The sequence below is a fragment of the Ovis aries genome, chromosome 15 (assembly GCF_016772045.2).
Source record: "Ovis aries strain OAR_USU_Benz2616 breed Rambouillet chromosome 15, ARS-UI_Ramb_v3.0, whole genome shotgun sequence".
NCBI lineage: Eukaryota > Metazoa > Chordata > Mammalia > Artiodactyla > Bovidae > Ovis > Ovis aries.
Genome location: NC_056068.1, coordinates 40,729,335 through 40,749,469, shown reverse-complemented (window position 1 = coordinate 40,749,469; position 20,135 = coordinate 40,729,335).

Genomic DNA, 20,135 nt, shown 5'->3' with positions numbered 1-20,135 from the left:
CTTCCTGCTTTTTTCTCCATGGGATTTCCAGAATTTACAATGTTCATGGTCTGTCTCTCCTGCTTGACTATAGGCTCCATAATGCATAGAACTGTGTCTATTTTATTCATCACCATGGGGGTGGGGAAGGAGGAAAGAAGCTTAATCTGTAACTGTTATTTTTTGTGAAGGAAGCACATGTAGCTCAGAAAAAAAGCCAGGTTAATGAATTTCTTCTGACCCAGCTCTGCACCACTCACTCCTACAGCTATGCTTCTCCATCTTGTCACATATTGGAATTACCTGGGCAATTGTAAACATTACTGACTTCTGGGTCCCACCACCAGGCCTTCTGATTCAATTATTAGGGGTGTTGCCTGAACATGCTGAGGTTCAGATGCTGCCCAGGTGCTTCTAATATATAGCCAGGGCTTGGAGCCACTGCCCTACAGTGGGGCTTGCTTTCTTGGGTTTTTGGTGGCCTCCTGAGGTCATGACTGACAGCTTTGTCACCAGAGATCATTGTCATCTGACAGGAAGAAGAAGCCCATGGCACCTCTGGCCACCTGAGCACCATCACCTGAGCTCCTTAGAGAAGGTAACACATGAGACATAATAGGTTCTGAACGATAGGTTCTCTACCATGAGGTTCCCAATGATCAGGAAGGATTGAGGAGTCAGAGCTGGCTTGGCCCAGAGAGGAGCTAAGGCAGTCATTCCTTTGGACATGACTACCAAAGCAGGATGGTCACCCATCCGGGCCTTTGCTTCTCCTTCCCTTCCTCTTGATTTCTGTGTCCCCTCGGTTACACTGCCTTAGGTGACCTGGGTTAAACAGCTCTCCAGCCAGGCTCTCCCTGGTCCTGCAAGGGAGAAGCTGGTTTCAAGTCTTGTGGTTTGTGGTTTATCCTGCAAATAGTTCTCACTGTTTCAGAATCAACATCTTCAAGCAGAGAAACATTGTCTTCAGATATGTGTTTATAAAGATAGCTCTGATAGTGGGATTTTTATTAGCAGTATAACCTCTTCCAACCCACAAACTTTTACTGCATTTCTTCTAAATACCCATCACTAAGCTAGAGGCAGGAAAATGTTTAAGTGAATAAGATGCAACCCCTTCTCTCCATGAGCTAGTAGGGGAAATAGGCTGGCAAAGGCATCACTGTAAACAAAGATGAAAATATGAAGCCAAGGATGAGTCCAAGGTATCAAGTGAGGTAGGGAGATGATTCCTGAACTCAGTCATTGAGGATGGCTGAGAGTTGGCTGGGTGCAGGTGGGGAGGATGTCCTCGAGGCAGAGAAGTCCATGTGAATAAAGGCTCCTTGAACAAAAATAAGGAAACAAAGATGACTAATAAAGGAAACTGCATTAAGAAGGGCAAGCCAGGGACTTCCTTGGTGCTTCAGTGGATCAGACTCCACACTCCCAGTGAATGCAGGGGGCCCGGTTCAATCTCTGGTCAGGGAACTAGATTCCACATGCCGCAACTAAAGATCCCGAATGCTGCAACAAAGACTGATGATCCCGCGTGCCACAACTGAGACCCAGCGCAGTCAAATAAACAAATTAAAATAAATAGAAAAGGAAGGGAGGGCAAACCATAAGATGCTGTGGGACGCAGTGTATGTGAAAGGAGTCACAACAGCAAACGCTTATACAGGGCTTCCTGGGTGGCTGGCACTATTCTGTATGTGTGTACAGTTATTTTGCTTTATTTATTTACTCTCTTCATTCTCATAACAACCTAATGAGATAAGATGATCATCCCCATTGTACAGATAAGAAAATCAAGACACAGGCAGTAAAAGTAACAGCCCCAAATCACACAGCAAGTAACAAAGCCAAGACAGGCAAAAGCTGGAGTATACACTCTAAACTGCCATGCTTCACAGCCTTTATGATATATATATTACTGGCATCAGCTGTGCTTAAGGAAATTGGGCATTATCATGGAGGGCAAAGGCAGCCACTGAAGAATTTTATACAGAGAGTGAGACCATCACACACAGAGTTGAAGGGGCAGCTTTCAGGGTAGGAATAGCCCTTGGAAGATTGGTAGTAGAAGAGGAGAAAGAAAAGTCTAAACCAGGGCTCTTGTATGAGGGGTGGAAAGGAGAAAATGAACTTGACACAAATTCTGGCATTTGAAGACTTCATGGTTGATCAGGATTGGGCACATAAGGTGGAGTCAAGAATGCCACCCAGAGTTCTAATCTGGATGGAAAACAGACTTTAGGGGAAGGGAAGTAGTTTTGGACAGGCCTGGTTTCAGCTGTCTGTGGGTCCCAGTGGGGATGGAGGGCAGGCAGTTGGATGTGTGGACATTTCCATGGTGACAGTGTGGTCAACACCTTTGTGTGAGTGGAATGGAGGAGGCATGAGGATAAATGCTACATAAAGTCCCATGACCTATGTGCCCCACACCTATGAGTACTTCTCCACTAAACAGGTTGTCAGTATCTATCACTCATCAATCTCTCCAAGGTCCTGACACATTCATTTTTGGGTGACATTCAGCTATTTCTCTACAAGCAGGTAAAGATAGATTTTCACTTATCAAACTCTATTCATTATTCTAATTTAACTTCTCTGCAACCAGATTTATAAGCAGTTTTAGTTTTAAGCAGAGTGTTATCCTGATCTGAAAGACACAATTGCTTTACACCATCATGAGAGGTCAATTTAAGATTGCAAGAGGCTGATAGCCTCATTTCTGAGAGCTCAAACTCATTTCAATGGTGTGGGGCTTCTCAGGCAGCTTGCTGAAATAGCAGAACTCCTTTGCTGTTGTAGATTCAGGTCAGGGCCTCTTAGCCAAAGAAATGGCCCCAAAATACTGATTACCTCCTGATGTTCTCTTCAGCTTTCCCCATTTCAGTGGAAAACAGGAAAAGTGGCTTCTCTGATTGCAGGAGTCAGGGCTGTCTCTGTGCTCCATTCAGAAAACCAATCCCAGGAAGTCACTTCCTTCTGAGTCGGCCTCCAATCAGCTCAGCCACTTTATCTCATCTCCATCTTTCACCCCATTGGCCTCCACTCACCATATCAGGAATACCAGTCAACAAAAATCCTGCCATTGAAAACCATGGTATCTCATCTGGTACCACAAAGCTTTATCACTGGTTCAGCCCTACCACCCCCTCACCCATCTTTATTTTTAAACAGTTGTAAGAAATCTCAAGGTGGTGGAAAAGGTAATATTCTAACAAGTGGATGTGATGACTGCTAGTTTTCTGTACAAAAATACTCTCCCTTCCTATTCTGTAGGGCTTCCCTGGTGGCTCAGACAGTAAAGAATCTGCCTGCAATGCAGGAGACCTGGGCTCAGTCCCTGGGTTGGGAAGATCCCCTGGAGTAGGGCATGGCAACCCACTCCAATACTTCTGCCTGGGAAATCTTGTGGACAGAGAAGCCTGGCGGGCTACAGTCTATGGGGTCACAAAGTGCTGGACACGTAACGCTTTTCATTTCCTATTCTGTAGGGGGCAGCAAAATGCCCTACTAGCAGACTGGAAGGGTCTCAACAAGAGCCCAGAGTTTCTACTCTCAGCTGAGAGTAGACACCTTTTGTCTCTTCACCCTTTCTCTTCTTCCTGCTGGCATGCTGGCAGGACAGCTGGAGCACCTCAGCCCCAGACACTGACCTCCAGACTTCTTTTCACAGGTCAGGAAACAACCTGATAATTTGTTTAAGCCAGAGTTTCCATTTCTAGCAGCTCTGCTACTATGAGTCCCTCGAAAAAGTGGAAAATAAGGACACCTAGAAAGGCCTTCCCAGCCTTGGCAAGTGTCTCTAGTGGAACAGCCACTAGAGCTCTGCATTACCATTATGTGTGTTGGTATTCCACCCTAAATAGTGAGTCCTTGAAAGCAAACATGCTGACTTACCCGCAATTACGTAGCAGCACCTTGCAAGGTGAGAAATTTACAAATGGATGTTGAATGAACAAGTGGAAATTGCCCTGGGGTCAATTGCAGCCATGAAATTAAGAGACACCTGGAAGGAAAGTTATGACCAACCTAGATAGCATATTCAAAAGCAGAGACATTACTTTGCAAACAAAGGTCCATCTAGTCAAGGCTATGGTTTTTCCTGTGGTCATGTATGGATGTGAGAGTTGGACTGTGAAGAAAGCTGAGTGCCGAAGAATTGATGCTTTTGAACTGTGGTGTTGGAGAAGACTCTTGAGAGTCCCTTGGACTGCAAGGAGATCCAACCAGTCCATTCTGAAAGAGATCACTCCTGGGTGTTCTTTGGAAGGAATGATGCTAAAGCTGAAACTCCAGTACTTCAGCCACCTCATGCAAGGAGTGGACTCATTGGAAAAGACTCTGATGCTGGGAGGGATTGGGGGCAGGAGGAGAAGGGGACGACAGAGGATGAGATGGCTGGATGGTATCACTGACTCGATGGACAAGAGTTTGAGTGAACTCCAGGAGTTGGTGATGGACAGGGACGCCTGACATGCTGCAATTCATGGGGTCCCAAAGAGTCGGACACGACTGAGCGACTGAAATGAACTGAACTGAACTGGTGTTCATGACTGAGTCCCAGGAACTGGCCAATTGATGAAGCTATGCACCACCAGCCTTGTAGGCAGGATACTGCCATTGTTACCAAAATGCAAAACCACCAGGTCCATTATCTCCATGCAGTGGTTATTGAATCAGTACATCCTTGGAATGAGAAGAAACCCTTCTTAGGCATTCAAATATTCTGCCATGGTTAGTCAATTCCACAAAAAATCTTTACATATCTTTGCAGACTACTTTTTTCAGGGCTTCCCAGGTGGCTTAGCAGTACAAAATCTGCCTGCATTGTAGGAGACATTCGGGTTCAATCCCTGGGTCAGGAAGATCCCCTGGAGTAGGAAATGGCAACCCACTTCAGTATTCTTGCCCAGAAAATTCCATGGACAGAGGAGCCTGGTGGACTACAGTCCATGGGATCACAAAGAGTCAGACATAACTGAGCATGACCTACTTTTTTCATTAAAATTTTAAGGAGGATCTTTGAGCTTGATAATTAAGTTTAACATCTGCTTTGTGAGTTAAATGTCCTCGGTTCAATTCAGTTCAGTCGCTCAGTCGTGTCCGACTCTTTGGGACTCCATGAATTGCAGCATGCCAGGCCTCCCGTCCATCACCAACTCCCGGAGTTCACTCAGACTCACGTCCATCAAGTTGGTGATGCCATCCAGCCATCTCATCCTCTGTCGTCCCCTTCTCCTCCTGCCCCCAATCCCTCCCAGCATCAGAGTCTTTTCCAATGAGTCCACTCCTTGCATGAGGTGGCTGAAGTACTGGAGTTTCAGCTTTAGCGTCATTCCTTCCAAAGAAATCCCAGGGTTGATCTCCTTCAGAAGGACTGGTTGGATCTCCTTGCAGTCCAAGGGACTCTCAAGAGTCTTCTCCAACACCACAGTTCAAAAGCATCAATTCTTCGGCACTCAGCTTTCTTCACAGTCCAACTCTCACATCCATACATGACCACTGGAAAAACCATAGCCTTGACTAGACGGACCTTTGTTGGCAAAGTAATGTCTCTGCTTCTCAACATGCTATCTAGGTTGGTCATAACTTTTCTTCCAAGGAGTAAGCGTCTTTTAATTTCATGGCTGCAGTCACCATCTGCAGTGATTTTGGAGCTCCCCCCAAATAAAATCTGACACTGTTTCCACTGTTTCCCCATCTATTTCCTGTAAATGTCCTCATTGCCTCTATTTTACTGATGAGAAGCCTGAGATATAGAAGCTGAAATGACTCACCCAAAGTTATGTGCCATTCCAGGTAAGGTAGGGATCTGAACCCAGCTCTGCCTACACTATTTTTTGTTACCTTGCTGCCTTTCTACTTCATGTTCTCAGTTCCAAAAGGGGAAATGTGGGACATAGAAGGAGGCCTATGCTTCCCACCCTGTGATCACTAGGCTCTTCCAGCCCTAAGTGGAGAAGTGGGGTGGGGAAGGAGGAAGGCCATGAGCCACTGGTAACCTGAAACCCCAGAGTCCCTCCTAAGACCTAAAAACATGTGCAGTTGCCTAAATTAAAATTAACATGCTGCTTGGCTGGAAGGCTGTGCAATTGTTTTTGAAGCTGAGTATATTATGTTCTAAATGTTTAATCTGGCAGAGGCCATAAAAGATGAGTTCCAGGCCATTTGGAACTTATATTGCAAACAAGATAGTCTGGGAAGCAGCTTAAAAAAACCTGATAGCTATCCCAACAGAGTGGCACAGACAAATTGATCCAGTTCAGATGGATGCAAGGCAACAATTTGGGGTGAAAGAGACTCCTTCTTTGACAGGATACAGGCAGTGATAAAAGCAAAACGGTCAGCTGTCGGGTCTCGCTTCCTGATGCGTGGGGAGGCTCCGCTGAGATGGCAGGAAAAATCAGTACAGCCAAGGCAGACAGGTTGATTCGTGGCGCCAGACAGTCCCAGAAGGCAATCCTACCCTTCAGATATTGAGAGATGCCCATTTAGCATGTTCAAGTCTGATGCACCCCATGCCCCAGAAGGCAGAGCCTCCCGACCCAAAGCCTGCAGCCGAAATAAGCACATATATAATGCCAGCCAGGGATTCTCCTATTGGAGGCTTCCCAACTGAGGGGAAAGTATAGCATGGCGGCTAAATGCTCAGGTCTAACTGTCAGAGAGATGTGGATTCAAATCCTAGCTCTTCTACCTTTGAAAACATGCCTCTTTGTACTCTGTCTCGGCCTCTGTTTCCTCAGTGAGTCGACTTCTCAAAGAGGAGTACTGGTCTACTAGCATTGTTGTGAGAATTAACTTAATAACTGGCATTGCTGCTGCTGTAGATTAAGTGTTGAATAATGTGAGCTGCTCATATTAAGTTTTCAGGATGCCAAAGAGCGTGGACAAGGCATAGCAGTATTTCAATGCTGGGAAAGTCACAACCCAGCTTCTCCTGTTGGTATTGCAAGAATTAGGTACATTCTTGGCAATGGACACTGTCTGGCATCTCTCAGTTACTATTATGACAAGGGTGTGGCATGAGGGCTTTAGAGCAGGCATAACTTGAGGTGGAAACAAGCTGACTGAAATGTACCCTGGCTTTATCAAATTGAATCCTCCTTCTAGAAATAGCCTCAGGGGATGAAGACCATCACACTAAATCAAACACTTTATAGCTATTTACACTTATTTCTCACAACTCTGTGAACTGAGGCACAGAGAGGGTAAGAAATTTGCCCACAGTCACACAGCAACCTTGGAAGGAGGCAGAAACCATGGTTTTCCAAAATATGGATTTCTAAATCCAGTATTCTTTCTACTACATCACTGCTGTGCCTTTATTTATAGAAGCATAAATAAGATGGCAAAGGAAATGTTTGGCTTGCTTAAGAAAGCCACCAGTTTTCAAGAGTCTTTAAAATTAATTTAACCCATCTGTCTACAGAAACTTACTGCATTAATTACAAATGTTGTTACCTGTTTAGTTTAAAAAGAACAAATATGTAAAATTGCCACTTGTAATAAGATATGTGCACATCACCTAGTTTTTTCCCACTGAGAGACATCACTGTGTAATAGAAAATGTGGGAGCTTCAAAGTCAGAGAAATGAGTTCAAATCCTAGCTCCACCATGTACCAGTTCTTAACATCATGGAACCTCAATTTCCTCATATGTAAAAGATGGGTTATTAATACCTACTTCAGGGTTCCTTGGAGAATTAAATGACATAATGTACCTAATTAGATAAGGCACTTAATACAATGCCTGGTATCTAGCCAATTCTAAATAATGGGAAGCTATCATTATTCCTGAGAAATAATGATACTTCTGTAAAATATCCTCCAATTCAGACACAATTCTAGTTCAGATAAGCAAGTTTCATTAAATGCAGGCTTTCAGGAAGCCAGAAATTCTACTTCCAGGAGTCTAGCCAAAGGAAGTGCTCACATCTGCAGAGAAAGATATGTATGTGTGATTATATTAATTACACATTGTTTATAATAGTGGGAAAATGGGAAACAACCTATATATGTATCAAAAGAGGAATGGTTAAACAAATTTTGTTTTAGCTCTATAAACATTTTCTATAAAGAGCTATATGGTAAGTAATTTTGGCCGTTGTATGTTATATAGCTTAGGTCATAACATTCAGTTCTGCTGTTGTAGCACTAATCAGCCATAGACAATATGTAAAAGAATGGACATGGCTATGTCTAAAACAAAAAGTCCACTTTATTTACAAAAATGTATGGAAAGCCAGATTTGACCTCAGCATTTTCTGACTTCTGATGTGCGTGATTGAATACTATGCAACCATTAAAATAATAAATAAAGTTGACCTGCATGTATTTGGACAGAAAGATATTCACAAGGGCCCCTACAAACTATCATCATAGGAAAAAGGTAGACAGTGCAATAAAAATTGGGGAGAGAATATGAAAAGGCAATTCATAAAAGAGAAAATTCAAGTAGCCATCTAATTGATTAACTTTTCCAAATGCAAACTAAAACAAGAAGATTCTATTTTTTACTCACCAGATATGCAAGCATTAACATACTGACAAAATCAAGTGTTGATGAAACTGTAGAGAAAAGAGTACTCTCATACACCACTGGGAGAAATGCAAAGAGGACAATCACTTCAGGTTAGGTGAAGGTTCCTTGGCAATCTACTAAAACTGTAAATGGGTATATCCCATGATCCAGCATTTTCTCTTCCTGGATCCCTACCTCCAGTGAACAGCTTTCACATGTATGCTAGTACACAAGAAAACTAACTAAAAAATTCTAAAAACAAGAAATTGAAAATGACGTAAAAGTCCATCAATAGAGGAAGGATAAATATGCAACACACTCTTGTGACAGAATGCAATTCACCAGTTAAAAGGGATAAAACAAATCTATATTCATAAATGTAGTTAGATCTCAGAAATACAATACAAAGTTTCAGAACAGTCCTTGAATTAAACATCTGCAGCCTCTAATTTCCTGAAGCCTCTAATTTTCTGCAGCTTCTTCAATAAGTGCTGTTGGGAAAACTGGACAGCTACATGTAGGAGCATGAAATTAGAACACTTTCTAATACAATACACAAAAATAAACCCAAAATGGATTAAAGACCTAAATGTAAGACCAGATTTAATAAAACTCTTAGAGGAAAACATAGGTAGAATACTCTTTGACATAAATCACAAGATCCTTTTTGACTCATCTCCTAGAGTAATGAAAATAAAAACAAAAATAAACAGATGGAACCTAATTAAACTCAATAGCTTCTGCACAGCAAAGGAAACCAAAAACAAGACCAAAGACAATCCTTAGAAGGGGAGGAAACATTGCAAATGAAGCAACTGACAAAGGATTAATCTCCAAAATATACAAGAAACTCATGCAGCTCAATATCAGAAACACAGAAAATCCAATCAAAAAATAGGCAGAAGACCTAAACAGACATTTCTCTGAAGAAGGCATACAGATGGTCAATAAACACATGAAAGGATGTTCAACATCACTCACCACTAGAGAACGCAAATCAAAACTACAATGGAGTATCATCTCACACCAGTCAGAATGGCCATCATCAAAAACTCTACAAACAATAAAAGCTGGAGAGGGTGTGGAGAAAAGGGAACCCTCTTCCATTGTTGATGGGAATGTAAATTGATACAAGTACTTTCAAAAACTAAAAATAAAACTACCGTAAGACTAGGCAATCCACTTCTGTGCAAGTACCCTGAGAAAACCACAATTCAAAAAGACGCATGTACCCCAGTGTTCATTGCAGCAATATTTACAATAGCCAGGACATGGAAGAAACATAAATGTCTATCAACAGATGAATGGATAAAGAAAATGTGGTATATATACAATGCAATATTACTCAGCCACAAAAAGGAACAAAATTGGGTCATTTGTAGTGATATGGATGAACCTAGAGTCTCTCATACAGAGTGAAATAAGTCAGAAAGAGAAAAACAAATATCGTCTATTAACACACATGGAAACGGTGTCAGACTTTATTTTTGGGGGCTCCAAAATCACTGCAGATGGTGACTGCAGCCATGAAATTAAAAGACGCTTACTCCTTGGAAGAGAAGTTATGACCAACCTAGATAGCATATTCAAAAGCAGAGACATTACTTTGCCGACTAAGGTCTGTCTAGTCAAGGCTATGGTTTTTCCAGTGGTCATGTATGGATGTGAGAGTTGGACTGTGAAGAAGGCTAAGCGCCGAAGAATTGATGCTTTTGAACTGTGGTGTTGGAGAAGACTCTTGAGAGTCCCTTGGACTGCAAGGAGATCCAACCAGTCCATTCTGAAGGAGATCAACCCGGGGATTTCTTTGGAAGGAATGATGCTAAAGCTGAAACTCCAGTACTTTGGCCACCTCATGCGAAGAGTTGACTCATTGGAAAAGACTCTGATGCTGGGAGGGATTGTGGGCAGGAGGAGAAGGGGACGACCGAGGATGAGATGGCTGGATGGCATCACTGACTCGATGGATGCAAGTCTGAGTGAACTCCGGGAGTTGGTGATGGACAGGGAGGCCTGGCATGCTGCGATTCATGGGGTCGCAGTCGGACATGACTGAGCGACTGAACTGAACTGATAGCACTTAGAAAAATGGTACTGGTGAACCCATTTTCAGGGCAAGAATAGAGAACAGATTTTTGGACACAAAGGGGGAAGCAGAATGTGGGGAAAATTGAGACAGTGAGAGTGGCATTGACATGTATACAATATCATGTGTAAAATAGATAGCTAATGGGAAGCTCCTATATAGCACAGGTAGCTCTGCTCAGTGCTCTGTGATGACCTCAGGGGTGGGATGGGGGAAGTGGGAGAAGGCTAAAGGCAGAGGGGATATATGTATACATGTAATTGATTCACTTTGTTGTACAGCAGAAACCAACACAATGTAAAGCAATTATACTCCAATTTTTAAAAAATCTGCAAAATCTCTTTTGCCATGTAAGGTTACAAATTCAGAATCCAGATTTTATATATAAAATTTAATATATATATATAATTTAATGGAAGACATTTGACATATAAACCATGTTATATAATATATATCAATCAACAGCACATTTACTTTCATAGCACATTAGACATAAACTATATTTCCATATATACGTTTTATTTAACGGAAGAAATCTGAGCTCAAAAAAAGACAGTCTGGCTGAATCTCCTGCTCAGCAGATGAAGGGGCCAAGGAGCTCAGGTCTAATGTCTGCCCATATGTTTGGGATTCACTGATCTAGCCCAAATAGCCGGTCAGAAAAAAGTGATGACTCACTGGACACACAAGTCTCCTGGGCCCCACAGCACAGGCAGATGTTGGCTTTGGGGCAGTAGGAGTCCACCTCCCCCAGTGGGTAAGGGAAACAGATCCAGACAGAATCAACGGGCTGCTTGTTGATTGACAGAGTCAACAGACTGGACCCAGGGCTGAGTCTACATGATTTCTGACACAGCTGTCTGACACCTCCTTGCTGAGGGTTTGGCAAGGTTTCCTAAAATAACTTTATTCTAACCAACCTGAGCACTAAGCCCTCTGCTCCAGGAAAGAAGACAGACTTGCAGCTTCCTGAAAAATCCTTGCATCTGGTGTTTGGCTCTAAGAGCCTCAATGGTGCCACTAAGTCGATTCTGTTTCTTCTTGAAAACACTCCCCACGCAATTCCATGCATTTTAATTTCCAATCAGCAATGCTTTGTCAAGGTAACCATGATGCTGCTGAGTGACAAGTCTCGGCTGCTGAGAGACCCTCAATTACCTCCCAGCTGAGTCTGTTTCAAGAGACCATCTATAGTTCCAAGTTATATGCACACCCTCCACCCCCACCCCATACTGTGTTACCTGGGCTGACCCAGCTCCCACCACGTGTAAGCCCCACCAGATTATTTCTTTGCTTTTACTTTCATTCTCTGCCAGTCCCTTTTCCAGTAGCTGAAGCAATACATATGGTAGATTGGTAAACATGGTCAACTCACAATCTGTCACTGGGGCTGCACTAGGCAGATAAACCAAGGCCACTACAGGAGGGCAAGGGGAAAGGTCAGAAGCCAGAGAAGCCAATCTCCCTGCATGCCCTGCTGCTGCCAATTGGTCAAGAGAGAGACAAGTGACCCCTAAGGGCCATATGGGGTGTGATCCTTGAGCGGACTGAAACAGTGTCCCTGTCACTAACCCTGTCACCACACCTTGAACAAGCCACTTCTGTTTACTGAGTCTGAATTTCCTTATTAGATCAGTTCATGTGGCAATTAACATCCCTGGTAACAGCCCATGGCACTGTCACTGACATTTATTACAGATCATCATTAAGATTTCTTCCAGCTCAAAGAATCTACATTTTATTGAGGTAGCTCTGAATTATGCATGGAAAAAAAAAAAAAAGAACCAAGACCAAGATTTTTTTTAATCAAAAGTGTTCAAAATGAAAGGTTTGCACCACTGACAATTTTCAGGGTTGATCAAGAATGTGATTGTTTCAATATGTCTTCCATTCCTTCATTCTGCACAAATCTCTGAAAGGAAATGGTATTGAAAAGGGATAAACAGTATGTTCTATCTGAAGTCAACTTGGAATTCCTGTCTTGAAAGACACCTCTCGATACCATAAGCCATGTGATTGAGGAGTTTTTCTTCCTCACTTTATTTTTTTTTTAATTTTTATTTTTACTTTATTTTACTCTACAATATTGTATTGGTTTTGCCACACATTGACATGAATCCACCACGGGTGTACATGCGTTCCCAAACATGAACCCCCCTCCCACCTCCCTCCCCATAACATCTCTCTGGGTCATCCCGGTGCACCAGCCCCAAGCATCCTGTATCCTGCATCGGACATAGACTGGTGATTCATTTCTTACATGACAGTATACATGTTTCAAAGCCATTCTCCCAAATCATCCCACCCTCTCCCTCTCCCTCTGAATCCAAAAGTCCACTCTACACATCTGTGTCTCTTTTGCTGTCTTGCATACAGGGTCATCATTGCCATCTTTCTAAATTCCATATATATGTGTTAGTATACTGTATTGGTGTTTTTCTTTCTGGCTCACTTCACTCTGTATAATCGGCTCCAGTTTCATCCATCTCATTAGAACTGATTCAAATGTATTCTTTTTAATGGCTGAGTAATACTCCATTGTGTATATGTACCACAGATTTCTTATCCATTCATCTGCTGATGGACATCTAGGTTGTTTCCATGTCCTGGCTATTATAAACAGTGCTGCGATGAACATTGGGGTACATGTGTCTCTTTCAATTCTGGTTTCCTCAGTGTGTATGCCCAGCAGTGGGATTGCTGGGTCATAAGGCAGTTCTATTTGCAATTTTTAAGGAATCTCCACACTGTTCTCCATAGTGGCTGTACTAGTTTACATTCCCACCAACAGTGTAGGAGGGTTCCCTCTTCTCCACACCCTCTCCAGCATTTATTGCTTGCAGACTTTTGGATTGCAGACATTCTGACTGGTGTGAAGTGGTACCTCATTGTGGTTTTGATTTGTATTTCTCTAATAATGAATGATGTTGAGCATCTTTTCATGTGTTTGTTAGCCATCCTCATGTCTTCTTTGGAGAAATGTCTATTTAGTTCTTTGGCCCATTTTTTGATTGGGTCGTTTATTTTTCTGGAATTGAGCTGCATAAGTTGCTTGTATGTTTTTGAGATTAGTTGTTTGTCAGTTGCTTCATTTGCTATTATTTTCTCCCATTCAGAAGGGTGTCTTTTCACCTTGCTTATATTTTCCTTTGCTGTGTAGAAGCTTTTAATTTTAATTAGATCCCATTTGTTTATTTTTGCTTTAATTTCCAGAATTCTGGGAGGTGGATCATAGAGGATCCTGCTGTGATTTATGTCGGAGAGTGTTTTGCCTATGTTCTCCTCTAGGAGTTTTATAGTTTCTGGTCTTACATTTAGATCTTTAATCCATTTTGAGTTTATTTTTGTGTGCGGTGTTAGAAAGTGATCTAGTTTCATTCTTTTACAAGTGGTTGACCAGTTTTCCCAGCACCACTTGTTAAAGAGATTGTCTTTACTCCATTGTATATTCTTGCCTCCTTTGTCAAAGATAAGGTGTCCATATGTGTGTGTATTTATCTCTGGGCTTTCTATTTTGTTCCATTGATCTATATTTCTGTCTTTGTGCCAGTACCATACTGTCTTGATGACTGTGGCTTTGTAGTAGAGCCTGAAGTCAGGCAAGTTGATTCCTCCAGTTCCATTCTTCTTTCTCAAGATTGCTTTGGCTATTCGAGGTTTTTTGTATTTCCATACAAATCTTGAAATTATTTGTTCTAGTTCTGTGAAAAATATCGCTGGTAGCTTGATAGGGATTGCATTGAATTTGTAGATTGCTTTGGGTAGTATACTAATTTTCACTATATTGATTCTTCCAATCCATGAACATGGTATATTTCTCCATCTATTAGTGTCCTCTTTGATTTCTTTCATCAGTGTTTTATAGTTTCTATATATAGGTCTTTAGTTTCTTTAGGTAGATATATTCCTAAGTATTTTATTCTTTTCGTTACAATGGTGAATGGAATTGTTTCCTTAATTTCTTTTTCTACTTTCTCATTATTAGCGTATAGGAATGCAAGGGATTTCTGTGTGTTGATTTTATATCCTGCAACTTTACTATATTCATTGATTAGCTCTAGTAATTTTCTGGTGGAGTCTTTAGGGTTTTCTATGTAGAGGATCATGTCATCTGCAAACAGGAAGAGTTTTACTTCTTCTTTTCCAATTTGGATTCCTTTTGTTTCTTTTTCTGCTCTGATTGCTGCGGCCAAAACTTCCAGAACTATGTTGAATAGTAGCGGTGAAAATGGGCACCCTTGTCTTGTTCCTGACTTTAGGGGAAATGCTTTCAATTTTTCACCATTGAGGATAATGTTTGCTGTGGGTTTGTCATATATAGCTTTTCTTATGTTGAGGTATGTTCCTTCTGTTCTTGCTTTCTGGAGAGTTTTTATCATAAATGGATGTTGAATTTTGTCAAAGGCTTTCTCTGCATCTATTGAGATAATCATATGGCTTTTATTTTTCAATTTGTTAATGTGGTGAATTACATTGATTGATTTGCAGATATTGAAGAATCCTTGCATCCCTGGGATAAAGCCCACTTGGTCATGGTGTATGATCTTTTTAATGTGTTGTTGGATTCTGATTGCTAGAATTTTGTTGATTTTTGCATCTATGTTCGTCAGTGATATTGGCCTGTAGTTTTCTTTTTTTGTGGCATCTTTGTCAGGTTTTGGTATTAGGGTGATGGTGGCCTCATAGAATGTTTGGAAGTTTACCTTCCTCTGCAATATTCTGGAAGAGTTTGAGTAGGATAGGTGTTAGCTCTTCTCAAAATTTTTGGTAGAATTCAGCTGTGAAGCCGTCTGGACCTGGGCTTTTGTTTGCTGGGAGATTTCTGATTACACTTTCAATTTCCGTGCTTGTGATGGGTCTGTTAAGATTTTCTATTTCTTCCTGGTTCAGTTTTGGAAAGTTGTACTTTTCTAAGAATTGTCCATTTCTTCCACATTGTCCATTTTATTGGCATATAATTGCTGATAGTAGTCTCTTATGATCCTTTGTATTTCTGTGTTGTCTGTTGTGATCTCTCCATTTTCATTTCTAATTTTATTGATTTGATTTTTCTCTTTGTTTCTTGATGAGTCTTGCTAATGGTTTGTCAATTTTATTTATCCTTTCAAAGAACCAGCTTTTGGCTTTGTTGATTTTTGCTATGGTCTCTTTTGTTTCTTTTACATTTATTTCTGCCCTAATTTTTAAGATTTCTTTCCTTCTACTAACTCTGGGGTTCTCCATTTCTTCCTTTTCTAGTTGCTTTAGGTGTAGAGTTAGGTTATTTATTTGACTTTTTTCTTGTTTCTTAAGGTATGCCTGTATTGCTATGAACTTTCCTCTTAGCATTGCTTTTATAGTGTCCCACAGGTTTTGGGGTTGTTGTGTTTTCATTTTCATTCATTTCTATACATATTTTGATTTCTTTTTGATTTCTTCTGTGATTTTTTGGTTATTCAGAAGCGTGTTGTTAGCCTCCATATGTTGGAATTTTTAATAGTTTTTCTCCTGTAATTGAGATCTAATCTTAATGCATTATGGTCAGAAAAGATGTAAGGAATGATTTCGATTTTTCTTAATTTATCAAGGTTAGATTTATGGCCCAGGATGTGATCTATCCTGGAGAAGGTTCCATGAGTACTTGAGAAAAAGGTGAAATTCATTGTTTTGGGGTGAAAAGTCCTATAGATATCAATTAGGTCTAACTGGTCTATTGTATCATTTAAAGTTTGCATTTCTTTGTTAATTTTCTGTTTAGTTGATCTGTCCATAGGTGTGAGTGTGGTATTAAAGTCTCCCTATTATTGTGTTATTGTTAATTTCCCCTTTCATACTTGTTAGCATTTGTCTTATATATTGCGGTGCTCCTATATTGGGTGCATATATATTTATAATTGTTATATCTTCTTCTTGGATTGATCCTTTGATCATTATGTAGTGGCCTTCTTTGTCTCTTTTCACAGCCTTTGATTTAAAGTCTATTTTATTGGATATGAGTATTGCCACTCCTGCTGTCTTTTGGTCTCTATTTGTGTGGAATATCTTTTTCCAGCCCTTCACATTCAGTCTGTATGTGTCCCTTGTTTTGAGGTGGGTCTCTTGTAAGCAGCATATAGAGGGGTCTTGTTTTTTTATCCATTCAGCCAGTCTTTGCCTTTTGGTTGGGGCATTCAACCCATTTACGTTTAAGGTAATTATTGATAAGTATGATCCCGTTACCATTTACTTTATTGTTTTGGGTTCGGGTTTATACACCCTTTTTGTGTTTCCTATGTAGAGAATATCCTTTAGCATTTGTTGGAGAGCTAGTTTGGTGGTGCTGAATTCTCTCAGCTTTTTCTTGTCTATAAAGCTTTTGATTTCTCCTTCATATTTGAATGAGATCCTTGCTGGGTACAGTAATCTGGGCTGTAGGTTATTGTCTTTCATCACTTTAAGTATGTCTTGCCATTCCCTCCTGGCCTGAAGAATTTCTATTGAAAGATCAGCTGTTATCCTTATGGGAATCCCCTTGTGTGTTATTTGTTGTTTTTCCCTTGCTGCTTTTAATATTTGTTCTTTGTGTTTGATCTTTGTTAATTTGATTAATATGTGTCTTGGGGTGTTTTGCCTTGGGTTTATCCTATTTGGAACTCTCTGGGTTTTTTGGACTTGGGTGATTATTTCCTTCCTCATTTTAGGGAAGTTTTCAACTATTATCTCCTCAAGGATTTTCTCATGGTCTTTCTTTTCGTCTTCTTCTGGGACTCCTATAATTCGAATGTTGGAGTGTTTCATATTGTCCTGGAGGTCTCTGAGATTGTCCTCATTTCTTTTAATTCGTTTTTCTTGTTTCCTCTCTGATTCATTTATTTCTACCATTCTATCTTCTATTTCACTAATCCTATCTTCTGCCTCCGTTATTCTACTATTTGTTGCCTCCAGAGTGTTTCTGGTCTCATTTATTGTATTATTCATTATATACTGACTCTTTTTTATTTCTTCTAGGTCCTTGTCAAACCTTTCTTGCATCTTCTCAATCCTTGTCTCTAGGCTATTTATCTGTGATTCCATTTTGATTTCAAGATTTTGGATCATTTTCACTATCAATATTCGGAATTCTTTCTCAGGTAGATTCCCTATCTCTTCCTCTTTTATTTGGTTTGGTGGGCATTTCTCCTGTTCCTTTACCTGCTGAGTATTCCTCTGTCTCTTCATCTTTGTTGTATTGCTGCGTTTGGGGTGGCCTTCCTATATTCTCGGAATTTGTGGAGTTCTCTTTATTATGGAGCTTCCTCACTGTAGGTGGTGTTGTATCAGTGGCTTGTCAAGGTTTCCTGGTTAGGGAGGCTTGTGTTGGAGTTCTGGTGGGTGGAGCTGGGTTTCTTCTCTCTGGAGTGCAGTGGAGTGACCAGTAATGGGTTATGAGACATCAATGGTTTTGAAGTAACTTTGAGCTGCCTGTATATTGAAGCTCAGGGATGTGTTCCTGTGTTGCTGGAGAATTTGCATGGTATGTCTTGCTCTGGAACTTGTTGGCCCTTGGGTGGAGCTTAGTTTCAGTGTAGGTATGGAGGCGTTTGATGAGCGCCTATTGATTAATGTTCCCTGAATTCAGGAGTTCTCTGATGTTCTCAGGCTTTGGACTTAAGCCTCCTGCTTCTGGTTTTCAGTTTTATTTTTACAGTAGCCTCTAGACTTCTCCATCTATACAGCACTGATGATAAAACATCTAGGTTAAAGATGAAAAGTTTCTCCACATTGAGGGACACCCAGAGAGATTCACTGAGTTACATGGAGAAGAGAAGAGGGAGGGGGTAGTTAGAGGTGACTGGAATGAGATGCGGTGAGATCAAAAGAGGAGAGAGCAAGCTAGCCAGTAGTCACTTCCTTATGTGCGCTCCACAGTCTGGACCACTCCAGAGGTATTCACGGAGTTATACAGGGAAGAGGAGAGCGAGGAAGTAGACAGAGGTGGCCAGGAGGATAAAAGAGGGAAATGAAAAGGAGAGAGACAAATCCAGCCAGTAACCAGTTCCTTAGGTGTTCTCCACCGTCTGGAACACACAGAGATTCACAGAGTTGGATAGAGAAGAGAAGGGGGAGGGAAGAGACAGAGGCCACCTGGTGGAGAAAAAGGAGAGTCCAAAGGAGGAGAGACTGGTCAAGCCAGTAATCTCGCTCTCAGGTAAAAGTGGGTAGTGAAGTTTGGGTTTTTAAATGTACAAAATTGACAACAAAAACCAAAAAGCAAAGATTAAAAATTTAGAGTAGAGGTTAGATTTTCAAAAATACAATATTAAAGAAAAGAAGAAGGGAAAAAAAAACACAAAGCCACAAGAATTATTAAAAACACCAACAACAACCACACAAAAACTATATATGGTGTTTGCTTTAAAAAATAGAGTCTTTTTTTTTGGAAAGTAATAGTAGGTTATAGAAATAAAAATTAGGGGAGAAGTAGAAGACTTAACAATTTTAAAAAGTTAGAAAAAAAAGAAGAAGAAAAAGAAAAGAAGAAAAAACAACCCCACAACAGCATCAACAAAAAATAAAAAATTAAAAAAAAGAAAAAGAAAAAATTTTAAAAAAGGAATGATTGTAAAAATAGTAAAGATATATCTGGCCCTTTCTCTGGTGTTGTGGGCAGTGTGGGGTTACTTCCAAGGCGGTTCCCTCTGTTTAACTTCTTCTGTTTGCTGGTCTCTTCAGTGTCTGATTTCCGTCCTGACATGGCGGGGCGGTGGTGGACACTTTTTTTTTTTTTAGGCTCACTTGTTCAGTCGCGCTGTGGGGAGGAAGGGATGCTGCAAACAAATAGCGCTGTCATGTGCACACAGTGTCTCAGCCCCACTGGGCCTGTCCCTGCTCGAGGCGCACAAACCGCTCCGGCTCTATGATGCTCAGCTGGGAACTGCCTGAGGCCAGCCCTAGGCTGCGTGCACCTCCCTAGTCTAAGCCGCTCAGGTTCGGTGCTCAGGTAGCCCTCAGAGGCGTAGATTCGGTTGAGACTGCGTTTTGTGCCCTTCCCAGGTCCGAGTATCTCAGGTGTTTGGCGAACACAGTCACTGAGACTTGTCGCCTTTCCTGTCTCTGCTGCTCAGTTTTCTGGGTGGACCGCTGGCTCCCCTTGTGAGGCAGATGGTGACTGTCCAGCATCCCCAGAAGTCTTAGCAAAGAAGCCTGCTTGCAGTCTGGTAGGTAAAGTCTCTCCGGGGCTGCGATTGCCCCTTTCCAGTCCTTACGGCTCTGGCTGCCTGTCCCCAGCAGGGGATGGTCTGCAGCCGGCTATTTCCGTTCCATCCTTTGTTCTGTGTGCGGTCCTGGCGGTGTCTCATGTTGGAGCTTTTCGCATGGTAGCTATCCCACAGTCTGGTTTGCTAGCCCAAGTTAGTTCATTGCGCGGGGCGTTCCTGCCCGATTCTTACAAAGCACTGCAGCCTGCGCCTCCCGCGCGTCCCTGCCCTGCCCCCACTAGCTTGTGGCGGATGCAGGCGTCTGTGCTGCTTTTCCGCTGGGGGAGTTACTGTTGGGCTTGTAATCTGTTGGTTTTAATTATTTATTTATCTTTCCTTCCTGTTATGTTACCCTCTG